Here is an 18,302-nt window from a genome sequence, read left to right on the forward strand (position 1 = left end):
ACTCACTCACTCTGAGCGACCGAGTGACCAACTGAGCGAGTGAGTGACCGACTGAGTGAGCGACCGAGGGAGCGAGTGACTAAGTGAGCGACCGAGTGACTGAGTGACCGGCTGAGTGAGTGACGACTGAGTGAGTGAGTGACTGAGTGAGTGAGTGACTGAGTGAGTGACGACTGAGTGACCAAGTGAGCGAGCGACTGGGCGAGCAAGGGACTCACTGAGCGACTCACTGACTGAGCAAGTCAGCGGTTGACCGAGTGAGCGAATGACCGACTGAGCAATTGACCTACTCAGTCGCTCACTCAGTCGGTGATTTAATTTAATAATGAAGAGATTTAATTTGTTGTTGTTTGAGGGCGCCCCCCCTCCCATCCTCCTTCTTTGAGCTCAGAGGCGATTCACTGAAGTAGCAAAAAGTCTGTAGTCTAAAGGACGGGAATTCAAAACAGAAACGTCCCCTTGAACAGGCCCCCAGGTGAGACATGATTACTAAGTCCCCAAATGATGAGAGTCCTCGTATTTTTTAATTAGCCTGGATTCTTTATGCTATATTTACTCGCATTAAGTCCTCGTAAGAGGAGAGCACTGATGTGTTTTTAATTTACCTACATTTACGAAGTTTCTGTCCCAGATGGACAAGAGGGGTGTAACGGTTCACAACATTCTCTGTTCGGTTCAATAGGATACAGTGGTGCCACGGCTCTGATCTTTGGAGGAGGCCAGAGATCCGCTGCACTGCCGTTGCTTCCTGAGACGCTAGATTCATGACATTGGCCCATTTGGGTCGTTTGAGTCGGGTAGCTTTGTGTAATCCCTGACGTCCGGCCGTCTGTTGTCAGAGGAACAGCGGGAGCTTCGGACATTCGATTCTCTGTTTGAGCTTTTTTTTTCTTTTACAAAGCGGGAATTATGGTCTGGAGAAATGTGCTCGTGAATAAGTAGTGTCACTGTTAGGCTGTGTATCCTGTGTCTCTGTGTTTCCTGTGTCTCTGTGTGTGTGTGAGTGTGCTTTAAGCATGGCTCCGCCCTGGTCTCCTCCCGGCTCCCTCCTGATTACGTTCATTCACCTCACCTGCCCAGTCAACCCAGCTGCCTTCCATCTACTCATCACCCAGTATCTACCCCAGTTCCACATCCACTCATCGCCAGATCATTGTTTCATTCACAGTGTTAGTTTGTCGTTCTTGGCCACTCGGTATTGTTAATTTTGAGTTTATTTCCTCGTCTTATTGTTTGCCTGAACTTACCCTGTCTTACTGTGCCCACAGTGGATCATCCTCTCCGGTTCCCCAGCCTGTCTGCCTCGACAACGCTATCCATTCCCTGCCACGCTTACGCCCCGGTCTCCCTGCCCCGCCTTGCTCTGCCCAGGATCACCACCCATTAATCCCTGTAAAATAAACCTTTTCGCTTTATTTAACCTTGTTGGTGTCTGCGTCTGGGTCCGCCACACCACCACGTGACACGTCGGGTGGGTTGCCATGTTGAGCGCAGTGCCTCCACCGAGAGAACATTGCATTTTCCAAATGCTGTAGTATTATTCAAATGTATTGTTTGGTTCTTAATGTGTACCGAACCGTGAGCCTCGTACCGAACGGTTCAATACGTGTATTGTTACACCCCTAAAGAGGTAGTATGACTGGGTCCCAGGAAACACAGCAACATTTGCCTGATGGTTGTGTTGTTTGTTATGGCTTGAATCAGGACATGTTCTGAAGTGTTTTAGGGATGGATTAGTGTTTGTGCATTGGGAGGGCAGAAATGCATCACATCTTACTCTTTATTAACAACAGATGGGTTGCTGGTGGGTGAAATAATATCTTGTTAATGAGGGAAATATCAATGACATTTTCTAAAATGTGAACATAGCAGGGAGCAGACAGCTGAGAGACGCTGTGCGCATTTACGCAGGAAGAACCGCAGCGTAACTTCATTAATCATTTCAAAAAATAGAATTTACTTACCTCTAGTTCATATTTTTTTTTAGTGACACCAAATAAACCAACTGATTACTTCTCAGTGCCTTCAATGTTGATAAAGTTAGCAACTAGCTGGTGAAGAAAGTCAAACATCTAGCAGCTGTTAGAGCCAGATGTTTTTTTTTCTCAGGAGTTAGTTAAATAAATACACCTGAGGTGTGTAGTTTTTGCCTTGTGCCCTCCATAAGCCCCCCAAAAAAATCAATTAATACCGCCTTAAGACCTCATTACAAAACTATTATAGTCTGCATTTGTTTTAGATTATGTATCACATTCCTGGTCACTTGAGAAAAGATGTTAATTTACATTTTCTTGTGAATTCAAGAAAAGAAGAAGATATTTACCAGGTGTGTAAGTGTCTTGACTGTGGTGTAAAACTAAATATTCTGTTCGATTCTCTACATGGCAAGTCCATTAAGAGTTTTAATGTGTCTGGGACCGAGTCAAAGAGACGACATTTACTCACTTTGGAAGCGATATACTCTGGCGTAAAAACAGTTCATGAGTTAATCAGAAGCTGTTCAGCCACTATTGTTTATTTGCTCTTTTACCTTCACCTGTGTTATAAATTCTCAGAGAAAAAAGCTATACTTTCTATGTGCATTTAATATGAATTATATGAAACTAATTTAACTCCATTTCTAACCCGTCTCAATTTCTTTTTCTTTACACGCACGCACACACACACACACACACACACACACACACACAAAAAAATATATATATAAACCATAAAGTGCACAATCTGACCACACCAGGGCTTTCACTCCCATAAACCCCCACACTAAAGGGTCGATGTGTGTAACCTGTGTATAATGGGGTCGTGACCCCTCCAGCCACTGTGGAGAACTCATCACTGGGCTCTGAGCTAAGTACACCTGACAGCTTCACCCTTTAGCACACACACACACACACACACGATAACAAATAACAAACCTATGGAAAAACACATATAGGCTATCATACATATAGATACACAGGGTATGGTTCATAGACCAGCAGTCCTCTGGGGATGAGAAATACCCTGTGTGTGTGTGTGTGTGTGTGTGTGTGATTGTTTATCAGTGCTGCCTGATGCGAATGATTTGAGAGAGAAGGGCAAATCATTCTTTGCCGTCTCTAAGAGAGGACCATACAGCCTGAAACAGCCAAAGTTTTACAGAAAAGAAGGTGTCAGATAATTCCCCACCTGAACTCTTTAAACTGTGAACATTTGTGAATGTTTTTCTGTTGTTGCGTGTGTTCATGTAAACAGATTCTCAAATTTGCACAGAAGTCTGAACTTGCAGAAACAGCCACTGTGCCAGATCACCCAGAATTGTGATCTTAGTGAGAAAACGGTCTCACTCTTCTGTGACCAACACACTCTGTGGCTACATCCACACGACTACATTTGCGTTTTTATAACTTTTGCTACGTTTGCGCCCAGGGTCCGCACAACTCCGCCATTTTAGAACCCGATAAAACAGGACAGACAACGATATTGAAACACACCCCTTCTCAGGGACCCTTTGAAGCTCTGTACATTGACTTTATTCATATGCCAAAATGTGTAGAAAACAATGTTCTCTAACTGACATATAATTGACTCAGCCTCTGTAAAAACATCGTTCTGCATTCCACAGAGCACCAATTGAGACAGAGGTAATTATTTCACTGGACAAATAATGACTGAACTCTGTGAATCTCTGGATTATATTATTAAGACTATAAAGACCACATTGTCCATAACACGCAGAGTCTACAGGGATGGTGTAAAGACAAAATGGTTTCCTGAAATACCAAATAACCTCACTATGCTGCATCAGGTGTGAAATGGACGGTGCTGTTCTCCTCACCCAACAGGAAGCAGAAGGTTACACCTCATGACATCACGACGGGTCGACCAATGACTATCCCAAGAAGTTCAGCCCAAAGAGCCGGTGCCTTCATTGGAACTGAATGTTGTACGTTTATATCCGACCACAGTGCTGCCATACAAGACATAACTAACCTCTTGAATAATATTGCCAAGACATTACATAACCCTGCCACCACTGGTTTCTTGGACTGGTTTAAGGAAAGGTTTGGGGCATTGGGTAGTTATATTTTTGAATTTGTCGGGGTCAACTCACCGGCGCAGATCTTCTGTAACAACAACAACAAGATAAGTTAGCTGCTCATGGAAGTGTTCGTTACTCCTTTTGTTGCTCTCTCTCTCTCATTTCAAATGAATAGTTATTGCTTCATTGAATAGACTTCCTTCTTTTTATTCAGGTTAAATCTAAATGCCATTTATTTTTCATTGCCAAATTCTGCATTTATCTCTGTCATAGTGAGTGAGGTTGTGGTATTTTTAATTTAAATTTCCTTTTGCTTGGTTTTGTATGAACTTAAAATCACCTCAACATTAAAATGGCAAATGCATCTATAATGACTTTCATTACCATGTTGTTTATTATGTTCATCTTTTACAGTGAATTGTTGTTAAACATTAATAGCAATGTATTTATTGACGTGTTCACCTCACTGAGATACTGAGAGATGCTTTTATTATCTTATCACCATCTGGTAGTCTCTGACATGTACTGCCAAGCAACAATAAAGTAGATTAACAATGCAGGATTAGAGCTTTGTGAATTTCGGTGAACTGCTCACAAACAAAACACCAAGCTGTCAAACCCCCGAAGGCTGCTTCTCAAAAAGGTCCCTTCATGGCTTTTCCTGAACGTCCTGAATTACATTTAATGTTATACATGAGCTTAGTGATGCGTCTTGGCATTCCTGTTTTCTCCGGTTGGTTGTTTTTAAAGTTTGTCTGTCCTTATCGAAGGGGACAGTTAGACTCCAGGCTACATCGTGCATTCTGCTGAAACATTCTCTCGTTTCACTCATCCTCGTCTGTCTGCCTGTGGTGGAGGTGACTTCTAAAGCGAAGAGTCGGACTCCTCAGTCAGCATGAAAACACACACAGGCAAACAAAAAAAATCTGCAAGTCAAATGATGCTATACCTTTCTCTTTCCCTTCCCTTAATATGGCACTCAGAGCCTGGATAGAAAAGTTCTTCCACAGTGTGATATCAATTTCTCCCCCCATAAGATTTCCATATTCCTCTTTGATGCCTTTCCGCTCACCCCGTCTATCTTTGTCTTCTTTTCTGTACCATACATACACATCTTTATCTCTGGATCTGTCTATTTACCCCTCCCGGTCTTGTGTGTGTTTTTGTTTCGTCCTTGGCCTTACCTTGGCGGAGGCATTAACATGCTGTCAAAGGAGAGATGGGAGGCATAGAGGACAAGAAGAGAGACGTGCTGTACTCATGCCATAAATGAGTCACTGTACTCTGCAGTTACTTAAGCAGCAGAAGCAGCACTCATTCTTTACAATTTAAAAAGCCCTTTAGTGCCAGGAACTGAGGAGTGGGAAAGGTCCTCTCTGCCATCTGGTCGCAGGGCTCCGCTAAGTTGAACTTTATTATAGGTATGAGGAGAGTCTGGAAAAATGGTATGGTGTGTGGAGGGCTTTTCACAAAATCGTATGACTTTTACTTTTTTAGATCGGAGTGTTTGTAACTGCACTTCTACGTCAGTATGTATAGAAAAGCAGTCATCTGTCTCCCTCCAACCTCGGATAAAAGAGAGCAGGAGTGACAGCAAAACAAAAGGTGGCAGACAAGGAGTGGCTGCAGAAAGATTTTAAAAACTGGTAGAGAGAGAGAGAGAGAGAGAGAGAGAGAGAGAGAGAGAGAGAGAGAGGACAGAAGAGAGTTGTAGAAATCCTCTTGATGTTTGAAATGGATGTGTTGTGATGTTCCACATTGTAAAACCTCACCTAGACCCAACATCTCCCTCGGGCTTCGCATGTCTGCTCTCCTCTGTCGGTCTGTTGATCTATTTCTGTTCTGTCTTCTTGTCGTCTGTGTTTCTGGAAGGTGAGGTTTACGCAGTCAGAAATCTCAGCATGTGGCCGAAGAGTTACCTGATTCATGGACATGGATCAATGACCTCATCAAAGCGTTGGTATTTTCTGCCACGCTAATGAAGCTTTGTTGGCACGTCATTGATTTAATAACACGTAATTAGGAAGAAGTATGCAGTTTCATACGTGGTAGTATTATATATATATAAAATCTTTAGTCTGCTTTAGTCTTTGTCCTCTAGGGTGCATAATAAAAGGAAGGAGTAGTAAAATATGTTAAAAATAGTAAATACATAATTTGCAGCAAAACCAGGCTGTAAAAATGCAGAAATGCTGAGCTGTGTCAGACCTAGACCAGAGACATAACACTGACATCATGTGTTGTGTGTGTGTGTGAATGTGGCTCAGATCTGGTGAAAGTGTTAAAAATAAACCCCCTTTAGATGTCCGTGGCAGTGCAGCAGTACAAACCGTCATCTCGTATCTTCCCTGAGACCGCTGCAGGCCGATGCAGCCCGTCGACTGTAATGTTGGCCCCCAGTCAGTCTCATGGCCAACGCAGGCAAAACCGCATGACATGTGCATGTCAACTTGGCAAACATGCCTCATCTTCTGTAAACAGCTGGAAGCTGTAGGGCTAAATGCTGCGCAACCTTGAGGAGTTTTGATGCCAGTGTTATGTATGTCTTCACCCCCGCAGTGAGCATAATTTAACCGATTCCCCCGGAGCACATTAGCAATGCGCGGCGGGTCAGTTCGTTTGACCCGAGCCGTCAGACTAGCAGCATGTGGCAAACCAGTGGAAAAAAACTCTGAGCAAAGACAACAAACGGCAGACCAGAGTGATCTTTTCATCTCGGCACGGAAAAACTAAAAGAGCGAGGGAGAGCGAACAGGGAGAGCAAAAAAAACTACAAAAAAACCGAGTGGAAAGCACATGAAGGAAAAAGAGGAGAAAGACAACCATCTGACGAGCAGGGAAACAAACAACACATCCTGTCATCTCTGTTGAACAAGGGAAAAGGCCAATGCACGAAGGAGGGAAGAGAGAGAAATAAGGGAGACGGATGAGTACTGACAAAACAGAGTGAGGGATAAAAACAACAGTCGGACAGCAACAGAAACCACGACAGTGACGAGAACTCAAATTCATCTGAGCTTCAAAAGTGGAAAGAGAAAGAGAAAAGAGAGGAGTGTTGTTTTACTGTTTCTGTTTTGTTCAGCCTCTGGTTTTCTGTCAAAGTTGACGTCTCATCTGTGATTCAATTCTCTGTATTCTGCAAAAAGAAGGTGCGAGTAGGAAAGACAGCTGACAAAGCCGGGGAAAAGGAGGGAAAGTAAGAGGTGGAGGAAAGGAGGGAACATTATGAGCCTAGAGAGGACAGTTCAGATGCACGTTCCAAATGCTTGATTAAAAAAAAGAAAAGGATTATTTTCTGGGTTGGTGAAGGCTGTTAAATTGGCAAAACAAATCCAGCTTACCCAGGAGATGATGGTCAATCTGAGCATGATCATGTTTGTATTTTAAATTCCCCGAAACCAACCTTTTGTGGAAGGAGGATTTCATCTGGAAGCATCTATTTATAACCTTCGCTGTAAGATGTACAGCTGCTTCTTGCTGTCATTTACTTTTGCTGCAGTGAAGAAAGCAATCAGGCCCCAATCACGGTTACAACGGACTCACCCAAGTCGACCCTTGTAGTGTTGCTGTAATGATGATCTCCCAGCAGTAATGGTGTTCGCCCTCTGAAAAGATCACCGAAGCAATCCCCAGAAAATCCCCCCTTATTTTTCTTCATGCCCCGGTGGAAAATACCTCCCAGTAGCAAAGAGGGACCCCCTGCTTTATCATTCGAACTGACATCAAATTCAATCATCTTCAAAGGCCTGTTGACATCAGTGAAACATTACCGTATTATTATTATTATTATTATTGAGGTGTTTGTAGGATTATGAAAAGCAAGGAGGACTGATATAAAAATGTGGGACATGTTTCTGTTCGTCCTCTGTGATGTCGTTACGCTGTGTGCTGGGCTTTTAGTGGGAAACAGTGATGTTCTTCTTGCACAAAACACAGTAGGACAGGTGGAAAAACCACTGCCAACATGATTATCCTACGACGGTATAGAAAGGGGAAAAGTAGTCAACGGTGTCATTCCCTGCCACTAAATCTGAAGACGGCAACATGATTTGAGGCTTTTAAACGATCGTTTGCTTTTTAATCCAAGACTTTACCTACACTTTGGTGTCACTACGTACTGTTAGTCTACCACAATCAAGAAAACACTGCTTTTGTTTTGGCATGGACAAAGTTGCGTGCAGTGTCAGAAGAAGTATTCAGATCCTTTAGTTAGAGATGCTAATCACAGAATTCAAAGCATACATTGTCTCTACACAGCTCTCAACATGGAGACGGCTGAGCAGGTGGCTAGCAGCTAACGGTGCTAACGGTGCAAACGGCGTCAACAGTGCTGCACTCTGTTACAAGTAAAAGTACTGCATTCAAAATCTTACTCAAAGCATCAAAATGTACTCAAAGTACTTAAAGCAATGTGCTTATTTTGCAGAATGGCCCTTTTGGGAATCGTATGTATGTTCTTACTTCCTGTAACTGGATTCTAATCAGTGATGCATTGTTTGTGTGGAGTCAACGTATAAAGTAGCATAAAATGTACCTACTCAAGTACAATTTGAGATACTTTTGCTGTTGTGATGAAACTATAATGTCCGTCTCACATTAAACTACATAGTCTGAACATAAGAACAATGTGTTGATTCTTTAAACTCAGGGTTGCTCCTCTTAGATGACTTCTCCATGCTGTCAAATGATGGCGGAGCATTAATAGCCTTCACCTTCGTGAGTAAAACTCTCTGAATGGCATTTAGCTTCTCGGGGACTGTCGGTGCAGAGATTAAGAAGGAATAAACATGTTTGCTCAAAGCCTCTTATGAAAGTGGAATGACTACCGGTTCCAAACAAGTGCCTCATTAGCGGGAGAGAGAATATGAGCTGCAGAGAAACGTCTCTTAAAGGTAGAACAAGCCGGCACCAGAAATCAGGCTGATTTAAAGCATCAAGAACTAAGGCTGTCTAAAGATGGAGGACGTATTATTTATTAGAATAAAACGTATAATTGAAGTGGCATGGGCGTTAATAAGTAAACATTTTTGTCCATATATTTTTCAGTGGTGAGTAAACACATTGAGTGATATATTATCCACATTTAAAGATGTCAGCCATTCAAATATTTTGTTTTCTTCTTACAACCCTCTGCTCCACCTCACCCATCAAAGTCATCTGTATTATTGTGACTGGCATCCCTTCAGACTTTATTATTAACTTATTTTTTTGCATTATCTCCTGATCAAATGTCAAGGAATTTAATCTTAGCTTAAAACAGTTAGTTTAATTTCATTGTGTTAACGTTTTCTGAACAGTTCCGCTGTTGGGAAGCACACTTTTAGATCTAAACTTGAGCACCAGGCCTCTCTTCTGTTATCTCATCTCATTCCATCTTGTGCTCTCATGTTTTTTTCTTTTCTTTTCCTCTCACATTCTCTGTTTGCATACCTGTCTCTCTGTCTCTCGCTCTCTGTCTCTCTCTCTCTGTGTCTCCCATCCTCCCACTATCTGTGCTCTAATCTAGCTGTCAGTCATCCTGTCATTGTGGTTCCAAAGTCTCATTTCCTGGGCAGGAATACATTAACAGAGGGCTGCTCCGCTATTACCTGCCGAATTACCAGGCTGTCCCTGACAATTAGTTGGGAGACGGGGGACAGCGTTGGACATCCTGACGACTGGCGCCGGGCCAGACACTCACACAGAGGACCTAGAGAGACGGGGCCTTTCCACAAACGTCCATATGTCTCCTCTGTTGTGCTGACCCCTAGGAAAGAGAATTATAAGGACAGTTTGGCGCGTTAATGGCTACGTTGAAGTAGCATATTAGGAAATATTTTACCACAGCCCGTGAAAGCACACACACAGATAGCAATGTCAGCTGGACGGTTGTAAATCGGTCCGTTTGTCCGTCGTTTTGGTTCAGCTTCAGGAGAGCTTCACACTTGCTGATCAGATTGTAGTATCTCTTCACGATCCCATAGATTCCTGGTGATGAGGATAACCACCGGGGTAAGATTTCATCCACAAGAAGTTATCTTGAGAACCAATGCCAATATGTATTCATATTTTGTAAGACTAGCGTTGACAATTGATTAACGTTGATAACATTTGCACACATTATAAGATCAGATAATCCTTTATTAGTCCCACAGCGGGGAATTTTACAAATAAACCTTTATTGGTTAAACATTATGATTGCAGGGTTTCTTCCTCAGTTCTCTAAAAATAAAAAGATAATAATATAAATATATAATATATTTTTCTGTTCTTGAGAACGTCATATCTCAGGAACGCCTTTCAGGAAATTCTTAAAATTTTGCAGAAACATTCACTCGGGGTCAACAATGAACTGTTCAGATTTGACCGGTCAAAGGTCACAACAACTTGAAAATGCAAATTTTGACAATTTTACACAAATGTCTATTTGTATTTGGAGAGACATTGATGTAAATATGCAATTCTAATTGCTTTTGTATTTGCATAAAATGCACACGTGTATTGTTGAATGTATGTCATAACAATCCGCAGGGTTTTCCTTAGTTAATGTGTATTATCGAAAACCCTGTCTGTGTTTTTTAATGGTTCGTAACATCTCTAAAGTCAATCATTCCAAAGTACTGTTGTCATTTGATGTGGTATCGGATTGTTGTAATCCCATTACATCTGTTGCTTCCCCACTTTTGATTTCCATTCCGTCCCAGTCTTGTTCTGCTGCTCGTAACCTTTTATCATCAATTCTCTGACAGAAAACAAGCAATCAGCACACAGCTCTGATATGAGATGTTTTTATTAGCCTTTCAGCTTTTCTTTTGTGTCACCCGCACAAAATAGTTCTCATTTTGTGTTTCGATTTTCCGCATTGTGTTTTTATTGATTCTTTTTATATTTTCACGAGAATCATTTTGCTTCCATGCATCTATCTTCTATCTTAGAATTTTCCTTTGAGGATTAATTTGAATATATCTTTAAAGTAGTGGTACTTAAACCAAACCTAATAAAACTACTTTAAAGGATGGATCATTTCCAGCATGCCAGTAACATGCTGTGTTTCATCTTAAGCAGCTTGGGCTCCATTTCAAAAAGGTACTCTGATTTTACTCATGAAGATGAGTTTACTGGTAATAGGAAGTAAGCAGGGCTTTCAACAAGGATATGGAGTAGCAGCCCCCCAGCAATATACCTATCATTACATTACATCATGTTTTATTTTAAAAACATCTGGGACGTCAGACACTATTTTGCATAATTAGTCAATAACAAAAAACAAACAATAACATTTAAAACTGTAAATTTACATTGTGAGGCCGAGGCATAGCCTACATTTTCCTATGTCGTGTTACTTTGAACACTGTCTGTTTTTAGTGTGTTTGCAATGCGTCTCAAAGAAGGCTCTGCTGCAAAAAGCTGAAGATAATTCATTACTTAGTTCATTCATTAAGCCGATAAAGGTCTGTGTGGCGTTCTACAGTCTGAACAAAACCAGGCGGCAAACTCCGGTTCTGCCGATGCGGAACTTCCTTAAAACTTGCTCTTCTCTCTTGCATTCACCCCTAACCTGGGGGCGACTCCTCTGGTGGTATAGACGTCTATGAGAAAATGACTCTACATCTCACTTGATTTATTATCAGTGAACATCGTAAACATGAGTTTATCTTCCATACCTTGGCTGCAAAAAAAACATGGCGACGGCCGTAATCCAAGATGGTGACGGCGAATTTAAGGCTTCAAAACGACAGTCCACAAACCAATCACATCACGAGGACTATGTACATCTTTACCTTTTCTTTAAAAGCACAAGGCATGGATATGACAAGCAACCTTCTGTATACAATCGCACTTTCAAATGTATAATACACTCAAGTTTTTCGAAGTAGAAGCAGATGTTTGCATTTAATTGTTAAATAAGTTGTTTTAAGCGTTGCCGTTCTTTAGTATCTGATTAACATTCTAACCCAGCCTGGTTCTGTCATCATGTGACTGTTTGAAGCTGGATCAGACAAAGAGAGCAGGCTGGACATCAGACCTTTGATCTGCTCTCCTGTGTGTGCATGAGTATGTGCGTGTGTGTGTGTGTGTGTGTGTGTGTGTGTGTGTTTTTTTGTGCTGTGGCTCTTCTACATTAAAGAGACACACTTGAGAGAGGAAAGGGACAGGTAGAAACTGGCCTTTTGATCCTAACCTTGGATGAAGAGAGAGTCGTGTGCGTAGGCTACCGCGTGAGCAGATCATTGAAACTGATGCTTCAAATCTTTTTAAGTGGCAAAAGTGCAAATGAGGGCGAAAAAGAACCCACGGTGGACCATACTTTTAGAAATAGAAATAAAACATTGTGATAGAATCCAGGGGAAAGGAATCGAGGGAATAGGGAACCAGGGAGAGGAAAGGTAATCTGAGAAAGACAGAATTACCACAAAGTACCGTATTTAAGTGGGAGTTATGTGTGTTTCAGCTAGTCAGCCAACTACAGACTATTCAATTCTGTACAAGCAAAAATACAGACAAACACCCATAAAAACCTGGCAAAAAGGTAAATTGACATCATGAGTCAATTTAATGAATTTAACGTGGCACTTAATCCTATTTCATGGCAGACATTTTGAGTTGTGATAGCAGAAAAAGTCTTAATCATGGCTGCGTACCATTTAGGTCATGCTATTATTCATGGTGGCTCACTGGGACATCGAGATGAAGCAGAGTTATTAGTACAACGTATCCTCATACAGCGGTTCGTATGATATCTTACGAAAAGTTAGCCGGCAACATTTGTCAATTTCCTCTGATTACATGCATATAAAATTAACTCCTGTCTTCAGAGAAAACAACTGTTAGGTTTTGGAAAAGTTAGTGAAATATTTAGTTAGGTTTAGGCAACAAAACTACTCGTTTGTCATTTGGGTTAAAATAACTACGGAAGTGCCGGTACTGAAGTACGCAAATTACGAGACAAATAAATCCACAATGACTTCTTGTTTCACACGGGGAACGAACACACTGAAACAGACAGTGTGTAGGCTTTGGAGGTCTTTATTCTTGCTCGTTCATGATTATGTGGACAATTTACGAAAACGTTTCGTGGGATATCTACAAATTGCGGGGCATTTTTTTTCGTAGGTATAGCTGCAAATGCTGAATGAATCCAAATTTCTGCTGTGAAAAAGATCTCTGGAGACGAAATGCAAGTTGCTCCATCGAAGCAGTTGAGTGCCTGGCTTAGAGGTCAACTTTTTCCCCAACCAGACGAGAGATTCAAACCAGCAACCTTGTGCCGAAAGCTTTTCTTCTTCAGAGGGGAAGTCTATTTTTCTGTTTCAGAGGCACTGAGAGAACCGAGGCCCAGAAATATTAGACTGCTCAGAGAGAGCTCGGGCATTGTCACCCAGCCTTATCCAATTGGCACTCTCAGTCAGTTGGAATCCATTCCATTAACATCAGCTTCGACATACATCATACTGCAGCGTGTGCACACATGCTGACTCCATTTCCACTGGAAACATTGTGTGTGTGTGTGTGTGTGTGCAACCATTTGTACTGGTTTTGTTGTCAGCGAGGGGAATAAGCATTTTCATCATGTTGTCCCATTCTGTTTTAAAGTGATATCAGGACGTCATTAAGAGCCTTACCCATTCTATTCTGTTCTACTGCATTCAATCCCCCGACATCAGAGAGATTGATGGTACAAACATCAGATCCCGTCTCTCCCGGCTCCAAATTACACTTCAGGTAAAGCAAAGACAATGGGGTCAGCTTGTAATCTGCAAACGCATAATCACTCTCATGCATAATAGAACGGTGCTGCGGTGTAATAATAACGCAGACACGGAGATAGCAAGTCGCCCGGGCAATCGGTTATTTGCTGCAGACATTTCCATTTGACGTTTCAGCTCTTAACGGATGCCGTTATCCGGAGCTGCTTACAGTAAGGACACGGGCTGAAAAGAGTTGGAAACAAACTGCCCTTTTTTAACTCTGCACCTCCAAAGTTGATCAGTAACTCCTTTATGCTTCACTTTCCCCATAGTCAGCTGTGGGTGTTTTGTAAGAAGTGATAGCTCAGGATGTCACTTCACAGCTGTGTGTAAGAAATGCTGAAACGAATCTAATTATCTTTAAGAGCGAACCAGAAAAAAAAGCAGATTTCTCCGCTATTGCACATAGGAATATTATTTGCGCATTACGTCCTTGACACCATGTCCTAACTGGCTTGTAGCGTGTCATTTTGAGCTGAACTTTTGTCAGACGCCATGTGTCCATTTATTCCTGTCGCTCGCTTTGAAAGCCTGCAGTGGACAAGCAACAGCTCATTGGTGGAGTAGAAAGAGGAGTTACCGACACAACACCTCACCATTTCACTACAGAAACCGAAATAATGTGGCAGCTGGCTGGAGGGAGATTGACAGAACGTTTCCTACGTCATTTTCCAGTAATTAGCTTGACCTAACGCTAAATTTCTTTTTTATTAATGAAAGTAACGTTGTGAAACTCCCATCATGCAATGCATTCAATGCGCATGTGACGAGAGTTGCAGTAATGCTGCTCCCCCCCGCAATCGAATTGTCATTTTCATATTCGTTTTTATTTGCTATTCAAATCAGACGGCAACATCCTGTTCTGCTGAGTGAAGTCAATGCGGAAGTGTGTTAAAGCTGCATTCTCTCTAATGTCCATCAGGGGGCGACTCCTCTGGTTGTATAGAAGTCTATGAGAAAATGACTCTACTTCTCTCTTGATTTATTACCTCAGTAAACATTGTAAACATGAGTTTATGGTCTCAATCTCTAGTTTCAAGTCTTCTTCAATACAGCATGATGTTCATTTAGTAAATTATGGTCCATTTAGAGTCAAACAGACCATAAAGCAGGGGATGCTTTAGGGCGGGGCTTACTGTGATTGACAGGTCTCTACCAGAGACTTATACGGCGTCTCTACGTCACTCCTACGCATTTCAAATATGGTCACTTCCGTTCATCAGTTGCGAGGCTTCACAACGTCAGTCCACAAACCAGAGGGTGAGGTCACGATGACTACGTCCACTTATTATATACAGTCTATGATTAAAATACATATATGAGAACGTTGACAGCCTTACTCCACTCTGTATTTGACTGACGGCTGGCCCCACAGGGACGTACAGCACAGGGGCTAAGAAGAAACAAGCCATGAGCTCACAAGTCAGCCTCTCTTGGGAAGCCATTACTGGTGGCCGTGAACTCTGTGCTTTATGTAACTGGAGGCCAGACATGTGGAGGAAGAGCTCCTTCAACTTGATTCTCCTCGTCTCTCTGTATAGCTGTCGTCTTTGTGTGTGGGTTAAAATGAGTGTATATGGGTTGTCTTTGAGTTTCTATTAGATGTGAGCAGATATGCGAGTCAAATCTGTTTATCAGAGCAGACACACATTCCTGTGTGTTGGTCTGGGTGTTATGATTGTATGTTGTTCTGATGCCAATCAGTTTTTCTTTGTGTATGAGCGTCTGCCTGTGTGTGTGTGTGTGTGTGCGCGCTTTCCCTGAGAGCCATTTCAGTGTGATAATTGCGACCCTCAGACTCCGACTGATTTCCACTTGTCTGCCCTGAATTTCAATATAGCTGCTCTTTAACATCAAGGTCTTCCATATGACGAGCTGAGAGAGCGGGAGAGAGAAAGGCACAAAGAGAGGAGCGGTAGAACTTGAGAGACGATCATCGTCTGTCCTCTTTCAGTCTCCCTCTCTTGTCAGAGTCCACTGCTGTGGGGATTTATCAAAGCTTGTTGATTTTAGGGAGAAGGTTAGGTCAATCATTCTTTAAAGAAAAGAAAAGGTTAATAAAAGTTCTCCTTGGACGAATCTTGCAATCATGAGGAGTTCATGTTCAAGATTGTAGTTGTAGTTGAGAGACGACGTCTATATGACCCGATTGTTTCCCAAGTAGCCAGTTTACAAGCAAATTTTGAGCTTGCAAAATTGTTGTCTGACCATAACCGATGGGTTCTGAGATTGCTTTTCGGCCGCTTCGTTCCGGCTCTTTTTGCGCTCCACACAGACTCTTTACCTGCATGCAACCAAATGTGGCTCAAACATGATGGGTCAATACACCACAAATGGAAAACCAGAAGGCTTCCAGCACCAACATATGGTGCCTCTGCATTCATATGCAGATATCTAATCATAGAGATTATATCATAGTCAACTAATGTCCTGAAGAGAGAGCAAAAAATAAAATCCTCAAAGTTATTATAACTATTATACTATTTCTTTAAAATAATATTTCTTAATGTATTGGATGTCTGCGATGGTGGTAGGTTACCTATCATTATTTACCTGCCTGTATTTGGCAGGCGGCAGGTGCTGATTCCATCCCCTGGCTCTGAGTTTATCCGGGTCCTTCCAGAGATCTTCCACTCAGTTGAACAACTCATCTCCTCATACAGTAAGTCGGCCACTCTGCTCCTTAATCATTATATTCACCATCCCAGTCTCCCAAGTCTTTTAGGCCTCCAGCTAATCCTGCTCTTTCTCCCTCAGTTTCCTGTCCTTCCTTCTGGCTTTTATTGTCTCCGTTTTTGCCCTCCAGCAGACGTCAGCACTCGGACCCTTTGTAGTTCAGTGTTTCTGTTTCTCTATCACACTCTTTTCTCTTGGCTGCTCTAAATATCTGACTGCGGTGAGTCACAGATGTCACTATGTGCATGCAACATAGAGATTTGGAAATAATCACAATGCAGGATGATGTTTTTCTGTAGCTTAAAGAAAAGAAGAAATCGATCAGTATTCGCTCAATGCGCTTCACGTAGTCATCCTCTAGAATGCGTCGTTGGCAAGAAAAAAAGCATTTTCCAAGAACAGCTATCAGACACTTGAACGATGTCTTATTATTCGCATACTGTTGACCTCTTGGAATAGCAGAGACGGTAATCACAGCGCATGGAGAATATAGCAAAATGTTTCTGAAGGATGGAGGGGAAAGATCATAAACAACCCTGAGAAACAGCTGCTTCCATTCAGATTGGCAAATTGGTCGGCGTCTTTGTCGCGTGTTTATCACGTTCAAAGACGGCACAAATTTCCCGCTAAAGAACAGCTTTCTTTCTTGTTTTTCCTCAGCTGTTTCTTTTCATGCGGGGTGTTAGAGGGAATCAAAGCCGAGTGCTCCGCTCCCCAACGCAGTGATCAGTGTTTTCACGGAGACCCTCTTTGATGCCGTAATGAGCCCAGTGTGCTAGGTTATTATTATCCAGAGAGACAGCGAGCGGAGAGAGAAGATAGATGTTGAGACATGCAGGGAGAGAGAGAGAGAGAGGAGGAAGTGGAAGCAAGCCAGTGGGTGGCATGTTTGGAACAGATTATCTGAAGCAGTTAGTTCGGCTCACTTTCAGCGAATGAGCAAAATGCAGTTTTAACGTGTAATCATCACAGAAAAACTGCATCAAAGCTGCTTCTCTTTCAACCAAGTTACACAGTGAAGATAGAAAGTGCTGCTAACGTTAGTATTTAATGATTTATCTGTGTGTTCTTGTCTGATAGAAGACCAAAGAACAAAATAATGACAACACCAGAACCAGAAACCAACTGAACGTTTATTTTGTTTACGAGCCCTGGCTTGCTTTGTGTTGGTCAGTGTGAACAACAATGTAAACTTTACCGTGGTTCAGACAAAGGAAAACACAGGGTAGGGCTGAGAGCCATTTAGCACCAGTGGAGCGTGATGGTCCCAGTCAGCATTGAGAAGATAAGTAGGAGAGAGAGAAACGGAGGGAGGGAAAGACTCGGTCTGCAACAACTGTCTCTGAAGTGATAAATAGCTCTGCACTCCAAAAGAACCGAGTTTCTTCAGCGGTCATGCAGCGGTGGAGGATCACCATTAATGCGAAATGACTCTTAATTTAAAGAAAAAGGAAATCCAACACCAGAAGAGCATTTTCTGACGTGAGTTGTGGCTTCACAAAAGTCCTGCGGTCCGACGGGAAATTCACTTGGACACCAGGGTGCAAAGATGCCAAGTGTGTCCATGACTACAGCGACGTTTAGTCTCGTCATGTCTTTTGTGGGATCAGTCAGCTAAGTGTCACCAAATGGAACAAAACCTCTATTCTGTAATCTTTGTGTAACAAATAAAAACAGTGTGATCTTGTTGATAAAAGGATTGCTATGTGACATTAATAGAGAAATTAATTATTCAATCAACATAATGTATTTAGTAAAAAAGGAAACTTCACAATTTGACATAATGGTTCAAATCTGAGGTCTTCGACTTGCAAAATACTGTTTTGCAGAATGTTACAGATTGAAAAATGAAAGGAGCAGCTGCGCGTCCTTTTTTA

Source organism: Anarrhichthys ocellatus, unplaced genomic scaffold, assembly GCF_004355925.1.
Source record: "Anarrhichthys ocellatus isolate YVR2014 unplaced genomic scaffold, GSC_Weel_1.0 scaffold3, whole genome shotgun sequence".
NCBI lineage: Eukaryota > Metazoa > Chordata > Actinopteri > Perciformes > Anarhichadidae > Anarrhichthys > Anarrhichthys ocellatus.